The 16,805-nt window shown below is 43.5% G+C and overlaps 1 pseudogene; it reads right to left on the reverse strand.

Moving 5' to 3' along the window:
• Positions 1–474: 474 nt before the first annotated feature.
• On the reverse strand, positions 475–16,511 carry LOC140908784 (amine sulfotransferase-like; annotated as a pseudogene).
• Between the last annotated feature and the right edge of the window lie 294 nt (positions 16,512–16,805).

Genomic DNA, 16,805 nt, shown 5'->3' on the forward strand with positions numbered 1-16,805 from the left:
AAGGGCTAGATATTGGAAAGCATGCAGTTTGGGGAAAATTCAGGACTGGGAGTGTGTCTGTGTTACCGCTGCATGAGGTAATTGAGTGACTGAGACTAGAGTGGGGCTGTATTGTTGTAGGCAGGCAGCTGGGGTCAGAGTGCTGATCCAGGGCTTCAGAGCAGACATTCAGGATACTATATGTTTGTCTGCTGGCTGTTGGTGTCCAGGCTATCAGCCACAGCCTCAGGGCAGTTAAGGCACACAGGTTTATAGGTCATGTGAGGACATAAGCCGTGACTGGCCTGGATTGCACCCCAGAACATGACAGTCTGTAACACCTTTTCATATCTTAGAACTGGGGTGCTATGGTGATGTGCAAATACGTGTAAGAAGGAAAAAATTTTGCAGGTTTAAAATCTTTAATGTGCACAGAATGATGGATTTTTATGAACATTGGAGACAAAAACGTATTTTCATTTTCTTTAGAGCACTTTCATCTCTTTCCAGCTGGAAACCAGCCTATATGTCGTCATTAATATCCCAGGTGAACGTGGAAGACAGGTCTTTCATTTTCTCCCTAAAAACATTGTCAAACCTTTTCCTCTGTGCCACAGTCATTTTGTTCTTCCAGTCTCCAACGATCCCTAGAGCAGGAGACACAGAAGAGGCATTGGTGGCTAGATGTTCTGCTGCCACTTGGACATTTGATTATAATTTGAATATCCCTTGTGTGCGTAAGAGGCTGTGAATGCTGCTAATTGGGTGCAGTTCCTTTTCTCCTCAGTTCTTTCCTCTCTCATCTCCCCAGAACATAGCTCTCTAGGGCTTTGGCAGTACATTTCCAGTCCTGAAGGTGTGGGTGAAATAACTTTGACTCCAGGGAAACTAATTTGACCCAGTATTTCTAGACAATGTCACTAATTTTGTTTTAGGAACCAGTGGTTTTATACATCTCAGTTATCATCTTCCTGTACTGATTTATTTCACTGTCAATTTTAGAAGAAAAGGAAGTAGTTACTATTAAGAGAAATTTGAGCTTCTCTGAACATCCTTTTCAGGCAATACTGTACTTAAGAGTTTGCAGTGGTTCTCTCCCTTTTCCATACCACAGTGCCCATTACCATCTAGCTGGGTCCCCCTTCTATTCAGCAGTATAAGACCACAAACCCCTGATATCTATTCACCACTCTCCCATATAAGGGTTACAACATGAAAAATACCCTCTCCTCTCAGCCACAAGAATTGTCATAAGAACATAAGAACGGCCATACTAGGTCAGACCAAACGTCCATCCAGCCCAGTATCCTGTCTACCGACAGTGGCCAATGCCAGGTGCCCCAGAGGGAGTGAACCTAACAGGTAATGATCAAGTGATCTCTCTCCTGCTATCCATTTGCACCCTCTAACAAACAGAGCCTGGGGACACCATTCCTTACCCATCCTGGCTAATAGCCATTAATGGACTTAACCTCCAGGAATTTATCCAGTTCTCTTTTAAACCCTGTTACAGTACTAGCCTTCACAACCTTCTCAGGCAAGGAGTTCCATAGGTTGACTGTGCAGTGTGTGAAGAAGAACTTCCTTTTATTTGTTTTAAACCTGCTACCCATTAATTTTATTTGGTGACCCCTAGTTCTTATGGGAACAAATAAATAACTTTTCCTTATTCACTTTATCCACACCACTCGTGATTTTATATACCTCTATCATATCCCCTCTTAGTCTCCTCTTTTCCAAGCTGAAAAGTCCTAGCCTCTTTAATCTCTCTTCATATGGGACCCGTTCCAAACCCCTAATCATTTTAGTTGTCCTTTTCTGAACCTTTTCTAATGCCAGTATATCTCTTTTGAGATGAGGGGATCACATCTGTACGCAGTATTCAAGATGTGGGTGTACTATGGATTTATATAAGGGCAATAAGATATTCTCCATCTTATTCTCTATCCCTTTTTTTAATGATTCCTAATGTAACCCTTCTGCCCGTCAGAGTTGGCAGCAACAAGGGCCGGGTTCAATATCTAGGGGTTCCATTCCAATAACACAATGCAAACCGGCTCGAGCCCCCACCCAGTGACCTGGGACAAATATATACCACCCCCGCTGGGCGCCTCCAAGAGGCAATACTTCCCCTCTCGCAAGCACATAGTCTGAGTGTAGCAAAAGTCTTTTAATAACAGAGAGAAACAATGTGGCATTATGTTGGGGAAACACCACCAACAGGATTCATAACACAACCCATGAGCAAAAACAATCCCACCCCAGGCAAATTGGGGCATGCCCTTTTCCCTTTGGTTCTTGAGTCCAGCAACCCCAAATCACCCAAAGTCCCAAAAGTCCAATGCCCCAAAAGTCTCTGTCCCTGGTCAGGGCAGCCCCAGAGTTCGAAAGTTTATCGGTGGAGCTTTACCTCCCAACCTGGGTGGAAATGGGACGGGGGTAAGAGGCACCTTACGTGATCTGAAGCTGACCGCCCCATAGCTCCATAGCGGCACTCCGCTCCACCAGCCGCCCCACGAACTCCTTCGCTCAGCTGCGCTCCGCTCCGCCAGCCGCCCCACAAACTCCTTCGCTCAGCTGCGCTCCGCTCCGCCAGCCGCCCCACGAACTCCTTCGCTCAGCTGCGCTCCGCTCCGCCAGCTGCCCCACGAACTCCTTCACTCAAGGTGATCCTCAGCCAGAGAGGTTCAATCGAACCCTATTAGATATGTTGGGAACTTTGCGACCAGAGCAGAAGGCAACCTGGAGCCAGCATGTCGCATTTCTGGTGCATGCCTACAATGCCACAAAGAACGATGCTACGGGAGTCACCCCATATCTCTTGATGTTTGGGCGAGAACCAAGATTACCCATAGACTTGTGCTTTGGTGTATCAGAGGATGGAGATAGCTATGAAACTCACCAGCAATATGTATCCCGACTAAGAGAAAAGCTGCGGGATGCTTATCGCTTAGCTACCGCTGCGGCTCGGAAGAACGCAGACCGCAACAAACATCGATATGATGCTAGAGTGCGTTCGCAGGAGCTCCAGCCGGGGGACAGAGTCCTGCTGCGAAATTTGGGTATTGCTGGCAAACACAAGATAGCTGACAGATGGAAGGCAATACCTTACCTGGTGATGGAAAAGCTGGGAGATCTGCCGGTCTACAAGATCAAACCTGAAGACGGTCCAGGGCAAATAAAGACGGTGCATAGAAACCTTTTGCACCCTGTGGGGGAATTGGTAAGCACCCCTTGTGAGATGGGCCACGGCAGGGCCGCCGGGCAGAACAGAGGTGCTAGACCAAAGCCGCCATCCAACACAGACAGTGGGCCCCCTGCAGCTCCTGCCATCCACACACTGCTCCGCGTCGAACTGCTTCACCAGCCGTCCCGCAAACTGCTCCACAATATATCTTCAGGCTCCCCCACTACTTAACACAACACTCAGTGATTTCAGCTCTTAGGTGAATTCAGCTTATAGTAGGGGAGCCCCAGTGCTGGTGCACTGTCAGCCCAAAGTGAGCTCAGCAGCCTATAACTAGACTTCTAATGAAATCAAAATTAGCTCTGATATTCCACAGTGGAGAGAGGAGGAAGTGCAATCAGCATGTAAGGCCCTCACCAAGGGGCCCATGCCACCAAGTATTAATACTTGTCCCCAGCCTCTCTCCCTTCACACAGTTTTGGAACCCATGACCCTTGCCTAGCGAGTGCTACTTAGTTGATGGTGAATCCCTCCATCATAACAAAAGGCCACGTACAGTTCCAAGCACAGTTCCCATAATCAGGGTAATAACAATTTATTCTTCCTGCCCCAATAACAGAGACACTGGGGATCCCACAGCAGCCAAAGTGACCATTTGGGCAGCTATGGTCTCATTCTAGGCGTGGTGGGTGTGCCTATGCAAATGAGATCAGCCCCTGAAGTTCTTTTCCACAACTTGCCACACCTCACCACCAGATGTCAGGGTGGAGCTCATCCTGACACTGCTTACACTAACATCCTGTTTGCTTTTTTGACTGCTGCACCACACTGCGTGGACATCTTTGGAGAACTGTCCACGATGACTCCAAGATCTTTCTCCTGATTAGTTGTAGGTAAATTAGTCCCTGTCATATTGTATGTATAGTTGGGGTTATTTTCTCCAATGTGCATTACTTTACATTTATCCACATTAAATTTCATTTGCCATTTTGTTGCCCAATCACTTAGTTTTCTGAGCTCTTTTTGAAGTTCTTCACAGTCTGCTTTGGTCTTAACTATCTTGAGCAGTTTAGTATCATCTGCAAACTTTGCCACCTCACTATTACTCCTTTCTCCAGATCATTTATGAATAGGTTGAATAGGTATTGGTCCTAGGACTGACCCTTGGGGAACACCACTAGTTACCCCTCTCCATTCTGAAAATTTACCATTTATTCCTACCCTTTGTTCCCTGTCTTTTAACCAGTTCTCAATCCATGAAAGGATCTTCCCTCTTATCCCATGGCAACTTAATTTACATAAGAGCCTTTGGTGAGGGACCTTGTCAAAGGCTTTCTGGAAACCTAAATACACTATGTCCACTGGTTCCCCCTTGTCCACATGTTTGTTAACCCCCTCAAAGAACTCTAATAGATTAGTAAGACATGATCTCCCTTTACAGAAACCATGTTGACTTTTGCCCAACGATTTATGTTCTTCTATGTGTCTGACAATTTTATTCTTTACTGTTGTTTCAACTAATTTGCCCGGTACTGACATTAGACTTACTGGTCTGTAATTGCCAGGATCACCTCTAAACCCCTTCTTAAATATTGGTGTAACATTAGCTATCTTCCAGTCATTGGGTACAGTAGCTGATTTAAAGGACAGGTTACAAACCATAGTTAATAGTTCCACAATTTCACATTTGAGTTCTTTCAGAACTCTTGGTCCCAGTGACTTCTTACTGTTAAGTTTCTCAGTTAATTCCAAAACCTCCTCTAGTGTCACTTCAATCTGTGAGAATTCCTCAGATTTGTCGCATACAAAAGACGGCTCAGGTCTGGGACTCTCCCTAACATCCTCAGCGCGAACGCTGAAGCAAAGAATTCATTTAGTTTCTCCACAATGACTTTATCATCTTTAAGTGCTCCTTTTGTATCTCGATTATCCGGGGGCCCCACTGGTTGTTTAGCAGGCTTCCTGATGTTCTTAAAAAACATTTTGTTATTACCTTTTGAGTTTTTGGCTAGCAGTTCTTCAAACTCCTTTTTGGCTTTTCTTATTACATTTTTACATTTAATTTGGCAGTGTTTATGCTCCATTCTATTTACCTCACTAGGATTTGACTTCCACTTTTTAAAAGATGCCTTTTTATTTCTCAGTGCTTCTTTTACATGGTTGTTAAGCCACGGTGGCTCGTTTTTTAGTTCTTTTACTGTGTTTTTTAATTTGGGGTATACATTGAAGTTGAACCTCTATTTTGGTATCTTTGAAAAGTGTCCATGCAGCTTGCAGGGATTTCACTCTAGTCACTGTACCTTTTAATTTCTGTTTAACTAACCTCCTAATTTTTGCATAGTTCCCCTTTCTGAAATTAAATGCTACAGTGTTGGGCTGTTGGGGTGTTCTTCCCACCACAGGAATGTTAAATGTTATTATATTATGGTCACTATCTCCAGCCAGTCCTGTTATAGTTACCTCTTGGACCAGATCCTGCACTCCACTCAGAACTAGATCGAGAGTTGCCTCTCCCCTTGTGGGTTCCTGTCCCAGCTACTCCAAGAAGCAGTCATTTAAAGTATCAAGAAATTTTGTCTCTGCATTTCATCCTGAGGTGACATGTACCCAGTCAATATGGGGATAATTGAAATCCCCCACTATTATTGAGTTTTTTATTTTGATAGCCTCTCTAATCTCCCTTAGCATTTCATTGTCACTGTCACTGTCCTGGTCAGGAGGTTGATAGTAGATCCCTACTGTTATATTCTTATTAGAGCATGGAATTACTATCCATAGAGATTCTATGGAACATGTGGATTCATTTAAGATTTTTATTTCATTTGATTCCACATTTTCTTTCACATATAGTGCCACTCCCCCATACCCTGTATGACCTGTTCTGTCCTTCCGATATATTTTGTACCCTGGAATGATTGTGTCCCATTGATTGTCCTCACTCCACCAGGTTTCTGTGATGCCTATTATATCAATATCCTCCTTTAACATGAGGCACTCTAGTTCACCCATCTTATTATTTAGACTTCTAGCATTTGTGTTACAAGCACTTTAAAAACTTGTCACTGTTTATTTGTCTGCCCTTTTCTGATGTGTCAGATTCTTTATGTGAATGTTTCTCGTCTGATCTGGCCCATACTTTGTCCTCTTTCATCCCCTGCTCCTGACTAAAACCTAGAGAATCTAGATTCATAGATACTAAGGTCAGAAGGGACCATTATGATCATCTAGTCTGACCTCCTGCACAACGCAGGCCACCCACCCACTCCTGCGAAAAACCTCACCGATGTCTGAGCTATTGAAGTCCTCAAATCATGGTTTAAAGACTTCAAGGAGCAGAGAATCCTCCAGCAAGTGACCCGTGCCCCATGCTACAAAGGAAGGCGAAAAACCTCCACGGCCTCTTCCAATCTGCCTTGGAGGAAAATTCCTTCCCGACCCCATATATAGTGATCAGCTAAACCATGAGCATATGGGCAAGATTCACCAGCCAGATACTACAGAAAATTCTTTCCTGGGTAACTCAGATCCCACCCCATCTAACATAATCTCTATCAATAGACTCTCCGCTAAGGAAGTCTCTGTCCGATCCACGTGCGCCTCTGCAGCAATCGGCTTTCCCCCATCTCTTAGTTTAAAAACTGCTCTGCAACCTTTTCAGTGTTAAGTGCCAGCAGTCTGGATCCACTTTGGTTTAGGTGGAGTCCATCCTTCCTGTATAGGCTCCCCCATCCCAAAGTTTCCCCAGTTCCTAATAAATCTAACCCCCCCCCCACACACACACACCATCGTCTCATCCATGCATTGAGACTCTGAAGCTCTGCCTGCCTGGCTCTGAGCGTGAAACTGGTAGCATTTCTGAGAATGCCACCATAGAGGTCCTGGATTTCAGTCTCTTTCCTAGCAGCCTAAATTTGGCCTCCAGGACGTCTCTCCTACCCTTCCCTATGTCATTGGTACCTACATGTACCACGACTACTGGCTCCTTCCCAGCACTACACATAAGTCTATCTAAATGCCTTGAGAGATCCCCAACCTTCGCACCAGGCAGGCAAGTCACCATACGGTTCTCCCGGTCATCACAAACCCAGCTATCTATGTTTCTAATGATCAAATGTCCCATTACTAACACCTGCCTTTTCCTAATGACTGGAGTTCCCTCCCCCGGAGAGGTAACCTCAGTGCGAGAGGATACCCCAACATCATCTGGAAGGAGGGTCCCAACTATGGGAAGGTTTCCCTCTGTTCCCACTGACTGCTCTCCTTCTCTGGGCCTTTCATCCTCCTTAACAGTGCAGGGGCTGTCTGACCAGAGGTGGGACAAATCTACAGTGTCCCGGAAGCCTCACCAACAAACCTCTCTGCCTCCCTTAGCTCCTCCAGTTCCGCCACGCTGGCCTCCAAACAGGGCTACCTCTAGGCACCAGCAAAACAAGCAGGTGCTTGAGGCGGCACATATCTAGGGGCGGAGTTCCAGCGCCGGCCAGGCCGCCCCTAGAAATGTGCCCCCGCCGCCCCAGCTCGCCTCCGCCTGCTCCCCTGAGTGCGCCGCCACCGCTCCGCTCCTCCCCCCTCCCTCCCAGGCTTGCTGCACGCAAAACAGTTGTTTTGCGTGGCAAGCCTGGGAGGGAGGGAGGAGAAGCCGAGCGGCGGTGCGCTCGGGGGAGGCGGCTGTGGTGGAGAGGAGGTGAGCTGGGGAGGGGAGCGGAGCAGTTCCTCTACACCCCCCCGCCCACTACTTCCTGCGCTCTCCCCCACCTTCACTCATCTCTGCTCTGTCTGCTCCCCTGAATACACTGCCTCCCCTCGCCTGAGAGGGAGGGGGGAGAAGTGGAGCGGTGGCGTGTTCAGGGGAGCAGGTGGAGCGGAGGTGAGCTAGGGCGGGGGGTTGCGGGGAGGGGAGCCACAGAAAGCAATGGGGGGGGGTGAGAAATGCGGCACACCTGGGGGAGGAGGCGGGGCTGGGGATTTGGGAAAGGGGTTGGGAAGGGGCAGAGTTGGGGCTGGGCAGGGGGCAGGGGGGAATGAAAAAAAAGCAGGGGAGGGCCAACATTTTTTTTGCTTGGGGTGGCAAAAATCCTAGAGCCGGCCCTGCTTCCAAAGCCCGTACATGGTCTCTGAGGGCCAGGAGCTCCTTGCACCGAATGCACACATACGCCACCCGCCCATAGGGCAGGTAATCGTACATGCTACACCGAGTGCAATAAACAGGATAGCCCCCACTCTGCTCCTGGGCTTCTGCCTGCATTTTCTCATACAGTTACCTAGGTTAATGACAGGGTTTTGTTTAAATCAAGAAATGTATATTATAGTTTAGTGTAAAGGTTTTAAAGAATGGCAAGTGTACCTTGCCCCCTTCCCACTCCCCTTCCAAACTACCTCTCGAAACTCCTTGTTAGCGGCCCCTGTTTGCAAAGGGGCCCTTAGATTTTATTTCTTTGGCTAATTTCATACTCTAAATAAGCCCTGAAAGCTGTAGAGACAAAATCAGTTCCGATGCTCACCACGTGTGAAGTTTCCCAGAAACACTAGACAGAAATGCTTTCAGTGTTCTCGAATGTTCACGTTTTAATTTCTTGAAGATGACCCTTCCCTTTTACAAGTGGCACAAAATGAATGTTACCCTCCACAAGAGCTTATTGAACATTTTCATTTTTAAAATATATTGACAAACTTTTCTCACAGATCAAAAGACAGCTGCACTACTTTGCTCAGCAAACATTTAAGACATTGCATTGAGCAAAGGAGTGCAGCTCTCTTCTAATCTGTGAGAAATGGTGCCTGATGCATTGTCACACAGCGATACACCCTCACTCAGCAGTCTTAGTTTCCTGAAGCCAAGTGTTTCCTTGGGACAGAAAGTTGTGATTGGAAGTCTCGGCAGCGAGCTTCAATACGTCCTGTGCCAGGATCTGCAGGATTAAATTAGATTTGGTTGCTTCTGCCTTACCTTTGCGAAGAAAATGTCCTTTGCCTCGTTCCAGGAGGTTGCCTAGCATGGACTCATAGTTTGCCCTGGGATCAGTTTTCATTTTATCAAATGTAGCATTTTCCACAACAGTGTCCAGCTCTTTTTCATTTAGCTGCTTTCCTAAGAATTTTCAGATTTTCAGTAGGAAGATATATATATATATATATATACACACACACACACATACAGAGAACATGAAAAAATGTTCTCTGTATATATATATATATATATATATATATATATATATATGTTCCTACTGTATTTTCCAGTGCATGCATCTGATGAAGTGGGTTTTAGCCCAGGAAAGCTTATGCCCAAATACATTTGTTAGTCTCAGAAGTGCTACAACTGCTCCTCTCTCTTTTTGGTGATACAGACTAACACAGCTACCACTCTGAAACCTTTCAGATCTAAAGTGATTGACTGGTCTCACCTTCTTCATCTCCTCATAGGTGAGGAAGAGAATATTGAAGTCATTCCTGTGGGTGTACCAGCCTCTGATGTGGTAAAAGGGTAAAGGTGGCAAAATATCACTGAAAAATGGAGGCATTTTATTTTCTGTTTCTTTCAGATATAAAAAGAATGAGGAGTAGTTGTGGCACCTTAGAGACTAACAAATGTTAAGGGTAAAGGTGGCAAAATATCACTGAAAAATGGAGGCATTTTATTTTCTGTTTCTTTCAGATATAAAAAGAATGAGGAGTAGTTGTGGCACCTTAGAGACTAACAAATGTATTTGGGCATAAGCTTTTGTGGGCTAAAACCCACTTCATCAGATGCATGGAATGGAAAATACAGTAGGAAGATACCCTACCCCATTTTTTCATGTTCTCTCTCTATATATATCTTCCTTCTGTATTTTCCATTGCATGCATCTCATGAAGTGGGTTTTAGCCCACAAAAGCTTATGCCCAAATACATTTGTTAGTCTCTAAGGTGCCACATCTACTCCTCGTTCTTTTTGCTGATACAGACTAACATGGCTACCACTCTGAAACCTTTCAGATACAAAGTGATTGACTGGTCTCACCTTCTTCATCTCCTCATAGGTGAGGAAGAGAATATTGAAGTCATCCTTGTGGGTGTACCAGCCTCTGATGTGATTGAACCAGGAGCCAGCCAATACTTATGAAGAAGAAAAATTATAGAAATAAACGTTAATGATCTCAAACAGAAAAACTGTTCAATTATTGACATTTTTGCATCCTAATAATCTCCCAAGCACGGCTGCAGAATCGATGGAGCAGACTTCCGTTTTTCAGCTTCTCTTCCCTCTGCTGTTGGTGGGATATTTGGGCTCACAGAGATGTTATTCCAGTTCCTGTTTTTATTCACAGCCTTATTCTGGATTATCTTTCATCTTAAACATGAGATAAAGGACAGGCCAAGTCCAGCTTCTCGTCTAGGGATCTGAGGCCAAGTTTTGGTTTTTTTCCACAAACAGACAGACTGTTACGTGATAACGAATACACATTGCACTGTTACCTCTAGAATCCACTGGCACCATAGCATGGTACTTGCACCCAGCACAACATATTTGCCCTTTTTTGTCCTGGATTATTTACCCATAGATAGTATTTTCCATTACTTTTGATGGATTAGTGATCACAAACCTAGAATTAGATTGATAGATTCCTAGATTAATAGATTCTCTGGCCAGAAGGGACCATTGTGGTCATCTAGTCTGACTTCCTGTATAACGCAGGGCATTAAACTTCCCCCAATAACTCATAAACATATCTTTTGGAATAACAATCTTGATTTAAAAATTGTCATTGATCGAGAATCTACCATGAGCCGTGGCAAATTGTTACAGTGGTTAATTACTCTCACAGTTAAACATTTATGACTTATTTCCCGTCTAAATTTGTCTAGCTTCAACGGCCAGCCATTGAATTATATTATACCTTTCTCTGCTAGATTGTTCCTGATGTAGGTACTTGCAGACTCTAATCATCCCTTAAATTTTGCTTTGTTAAAATAAACAGATTGAGCTCCTTGAGTCTATTGCTACAAGGCACATTTTCTAATCCTTTAATCATTCTCATGGCTCTTCTCTGAGCCCTCTCCAGTTTATCTGCATCCTTCTTCAATTGTGCGCACCAGAACTGGACATGGTATTCCAGCAGTGGTCACACCAGTACCAAATACAGGGGCAAAATAATCATGTCAATGTTGATGCCCAGGGTGAAACTAATCTCTTCCATTCCTCTCTGTCATTTGATACTACTTCCATCCACTCAGTGGTGTTATGATAAACTATTGTGACCTCCCTGTGAAGGGTTCTTTTTAGGGTCTCTTGGGCTCTCTCATTTCCTAACCCAGTTGGTTTCCACTTGACAGCTTCATGTGGAACTCTGTGTGTTGGCATGTGAAGTGCAGGTCCCATATATGTCCAATACTTCCTCCTAATTCTGCTGGAAATAAGCTGCTGGCTGGTGATTCCTTGGATATATTTATTGGATGGAGAGAGGTCATCACCAATGTCCAGAATCTTTGTAGGCACCTATTTTCGAAGGCGTCTGATTTTCTGTTTAACATTTTTTGTAGATCTTTAGCTATCAAAGCCATATGTTAGCACAGAGACGTTTGAGTTGAAAATTCTCAGTTTTGCTTTGGTACTGTATATCTTTGATGTCCATGTGCTGTTGAGTTTAGTGAACAAGGCGGATGCTTTTCCTAACCTTTATGTCACATTATTCTTGATGTTCCTGTTGGCTAGAATAGCACTTCCCAGATGAATTATTCCACTTTCTTGATGTTTTTGCCTTCTAATATGACATTACCGCTTGATGTCTGAGTTTCAAGGATGTAAGTAACTGATTCTGAGCCATGTTTGACCTGCAGATTTTGCCAGGTTGTCTTTCTTTCTTTGTAGCTTTTCCAGGGAATTGCTCAGTAGTGTCTCAGTCCAGGTCTTCTAGGCTTTTACCATCTGGGTTCCAGTTTTTGTGTTACTAACACACTTCTTCATTATCCTGTCTATGGCAATGCCAAACGAGCAAAAATAAAATGTGTCCCTGTTTCACATAAGTGTCCACAGTGAACCACTCTCTTGTCAGGTTATTCACTCTGATAGAGCAACCTTGCATCTCTATACATGGCCAGTATGCTGTTGATGGGTTTAGCTTGAATTTCACAAAACTGAAGAATATTCCGCAATGCACGCCCATGCAGGCTGTCAAATACCTTTTCAAAGTCAATTATATCAATGATGAAGGAAACCTGGAATTCACTGAATTGTGCTTGGTGTCTGACTTAGTTCCTGCAAGCATCCTGTTCCCTTCTAGAGACATACACAAAGAACCATGGGATTTGACAGATGGCAAAACAAAAAAAGAAATCAATTGCATCTGAATCAGTTCAAGATTCAGGTCATCTGTCCAAGATGCAAGGGCAGATCATGCCATAGATGACAGGAGCAACCAAAACCTTTGCATTGCCAAACTGAAATTAAAACTGAGAAAGACCAACTTTAAACAGAACGCAGATTAATTCTTCTAGTTAAAGAAATTAATAATCTAAAACTGAAAACAAAAGTGTGCTCTGAGAAATTCCAGCGTGAACTATGGAACAGATTTGGGGTGCTGACAGAGGCAGAGGAAGGTGAGATAGAGGTTGGACCTGAAGAAAAATGCACAGTGCTCTGAGACAACGCGATTCAAGCTGCAGCAGTCACAGCCTGGTATCAGCACACACACAGAGCAAGGACTGAATAAGCCAAGAGACCTCGCATCTCAACAAGGAAAGAAAAGCACTGAAAGGAAAACTCCTGAATGCTAAGACAAATGAAATATTAGAAGAAGCAAAGGGAAAGTACAAGAAAACAGACAAAGCAGTGAGAAGTGTGGACATTTCAAAACAGGAAATGGGCAAATAAAAAGCCAAGATGAAAAAAGGCTTACAACTGAGGTGTAACAGAAAGACACATGGGCAGAGCATGTCAGACAAGTCGTCAACAGCCTCAGCCCCAGATATTGATGAAACATGTGAACCTAAACTACTTGGCATTAAGACTGATGCAACAGAGATGTCAGCAATACAGGCTACAATTAAGAAGCTGAAAAACAACAAAATGGCAGGAGATGATCAAATCACAGTGGAAAAGCGAAAAGAACTGGACCCTACTACCCTAATAAAACTGACAGAACTGTTGCAAGTTCTGGGGAGAAGAGACCCCTACTGGCAAGTGAAAACATGGAATCGTTGGCAGAGTACCTAAAAAGGGTGATCTCACTGATGGCAATAACTGGAGAGGAGTCACACTACTCTCTGTTGTAGGGAAAATCATCTGTAGTGTGATTCTAAACAGGACAAAAGAGGCAGTGGATTCAAAGCTTGGGGCAGAAGAGGCTGGATTCAGGCCCAAAAGCTCCTATGCAGATCAGATAGTCACACTAATTCCCATAATAGAATAATGTGTAGAATATATTTTACTATGTACTGAAATTTTCAGTGTGCCATAAGCTGCCTTAGTGAGAATGTTGCATTGTCAGAGATATTAAGAGAGACGCCAGGAGCTAGATAGGTTACAGCTGAGTCTTTTGGCTCTTTGGAAGGTAGAAGTAGTGGTTTGGGATTGCGGGATAGGCATAATAATTGTGGAAAACTACTAAACCAGAAAATGAATTGTCAAAAACTACTTCTCTGTGTTCTCTGTATAGTGCTCATCCTCATCTCCTCCCATGTGTTATCTGAGTGCCTAAGTGGAGTTGAAGTGTGTTGAAATCTTCATTGTTAGGTTTCAGAATGAACACCCAGTTGAGATACATGAGGCAACTTGCACTTTATTGGTGCAGTGCATGTGCTTATGCAGCCCCCCTGGACTACCTTTGCACAAAATCTCTGTTGTGAGCTGTGAATGATACTGCATTTATTGCAACCTTAGACCCCAGGTTGTGAGGTGCGGGCCAGGATTTTGACCAGCTCCACCATCTAAGTAATTTACCCACTCAGATAGTTTACTCAGGCTGTGGTCAGTGATCAGGGCTTAGCCTTTTAGCAGTAAATGAAACCTTACCTTTCCCAGCTAAAAACCTCTCCAGAAAAATATTAAAATCTGGTATTGTCTCAAGTTTGAGCGAAAGGCTGGAAAAATGAAAATAGGAAACCTCAACGTCATTTGGGTTTCTGGCTACATAAATAACGTGCAAAGTAAAAAGTGTGACAGTCTCAGGTATATTAAAGGGTCACAATTAACCTACAAATCAGTGGTTTTATAAAATTGCTATTGCTGCAAGTAACATTAAAATCATTATATCTGAAAAGGGCTAGAATAAGTACTTTAGTAAATAGTTTATCCTGCTTTAAATGAATAGGATTCTTTTTGTGTCTTTGCCAGCATTTTCTGTACATTCAGTGGCATTATTGCGATTCCTTAATTCTAAAGACCCCCATGCACATGCATAACTGTCTACATATGATAATACCATTGAACTCAAGGAGATTACTCAGTATTGTAAGGTTAAGCACATGAGTAAATGTACTTAGAATCAGATCTTCAAGTTATTTCCAGTTATTTATATGGGTCTTTCACACAGCAAGAGGGGAGCAAAACCATTTAAAAATCATGGAAAATGTGACAATAAACAGCACAAAAATTAACAGGGAGTGCAATTGCAGGTGCTGAAAAGAATTTATCTGAAAAGAATTTAAACTTGAATAAATTGATATGATTTTGAGTTCCTTTGAAATACACTGTTAAGTCAGCAACAGATATTTATTTGTGTGCCTTGTGTCTGGTATATTGGTGAAATATTTCAGTGAAAAACATATCCTTAAACTTGAATCCTAGTAAGCATGAATTTCTTGCTCTTTCAAAAAAGATTGCAGCTGGAGATATTTTTAGAGAATTGTAATGGATACAATGTTTAAAAAGTAATGCTAAAATGCACTGCTGAACAGCACAACCAATTTCTCCAACAATTTGGAGCTGAGAATTTCTGGAAAACCACACAGACAGCTGAGCCATATGGTGGTGCACAGTAAGAACAGACAGCCAGAAGCCATGAAGAGAAAAACTCCCTGCACCATCAACATGGTCTTAAAATTGTGAAAACCTACATGAGCCCTGTAAAATACACATAAGCAATACAAGATTTCCAGATGTCTGTAGTTTAAATTGTGCTCTGTGCAGCTTAGGAGATGTTGTTGTTCCATTTACTTTTACCGTCCCTGTAACTTTAAGGAGTCTTTCTGCATGGGAAATGGGGCTGAGCTAAAAAGCCAATCAGGAGGAAGGTTCCTATGGATTGAGAGGTTGCAGTGACGGACCTCATGCAGTGCAAGCTCTGCACCATGCATCTGCTCATCTTATTATAGGTGTTACTGCAACAGAGAGAAGGAAGCTGGAAGGGTGACTGTGAAGGGAGTCTCATGGGGAAGTGGGTGCATGGCACATGCCACCTTTCATGGGAGATCCAGGTAGCAGTGTAAGAGATTGGCATCACTCCCACAAGGCAGTTCTCACACTTTCTCTCAAATTACGGCAGGCCAGCACTGCACACCTTCAGTGTGAATGACTCTCCGTTTAGATTAAGGAAAGCAACACAGGAGGGCAGGGCAGCCATCTCCATGAGAGAGAGCTTAGTGTGAATCCCTGGCCCTGGGAGATCCTTCCTCTTGAGCTGCATCTGGCACAGTCCACCCCGCCCTATCATTAGCAAAAGTTTCCTGACGTTTAAAGATGCAGGAGACATAAAACATGGATAGCATAAGAGCTTACAGTTACATAGCTACATACATCACAACAACAAAACCACTGTAATTTACAATATAACATGCAAACTGTAATGATCCTAACCCATCAATAATGCCCCTTTTAGGGTGAGCTGTCATGATGAGGATGAAGCAGCTCCGTTCTTGGTCCAGAGGCCAAGCACAGCAGTCCCATGAAAAATGGGATCTCCACTGAAACTGGACACTGAAGTGCTAAGGTCTTGATTGAGCTTGTTTTCCCCCCTTTGGCTGGGTTTAAGGACATGGAATGCAACTTTGGAGGAAGTGAGCTCCATCCCCATGCAGGGGAGATTTGCTTTAGGAAGGGTGGTTGTGGGGAGGACAGACAGACAGGCTCAGAGGATTTATTGGTGAAAGCTACAAGTTTTCCTGGGTAATGTTAATTAAATTGTAAAAATAGTTTCACCTACTTTTGCTCTCTTGTTCCTCAGATCTCTTGGAACTAAATAGTAAAGCAAAGAGACAAGGTGATGGAGGATGGTCATAATGGATATTAGTTACATTATACTACAGCCATGGGACTCTGCATTTTGTTTCCATATTTTCTGTTCCATCTCGATGGCCTTCATGATAAATCAAGCTCAAAATATTCTGAGTCCACACAGTCCCTGGGAAAGAAAATAGCCTTATTTGAAACATCTTTGATGCTAATTTTATTTGTAATATCATGTAATTATCTGCCATAATCACATAATCTCTTCAAAACTGTGTCTCATTCTACTTTATAAATGAAGTACAAAAGTTCGTCTTAAAGAGAATCCATTAATGCAGCAGGGATTGGAATCCAAACGGCATTATATTTTTGTATGTTTTAGTACAAAAAAAACTGTACAACAGACCCTCGCTAGAAAGTGTGTCTATATAACACAAATTTGGATACAATGCGGTCACAGCCATGGATCCCAAATTTAAGTACAGTACAATTTTTTTGAG

The sequence above is a fragment of the Lepidochelys kempii genome, chromosome 3 (assembly GCF_965140285.1).
Source record: "Lepidochelys kempii isolate rLepKem1 chromosome 3, rLepKem1.hap1, whole genome shotgun sequence".
Taxonomy (NCBI): domain Eukaryota; kingdom Metazoa; phylum Chordata; order Testudines; family Cheloniidae; genus Lepidochelys; species Lepidochelys kempii.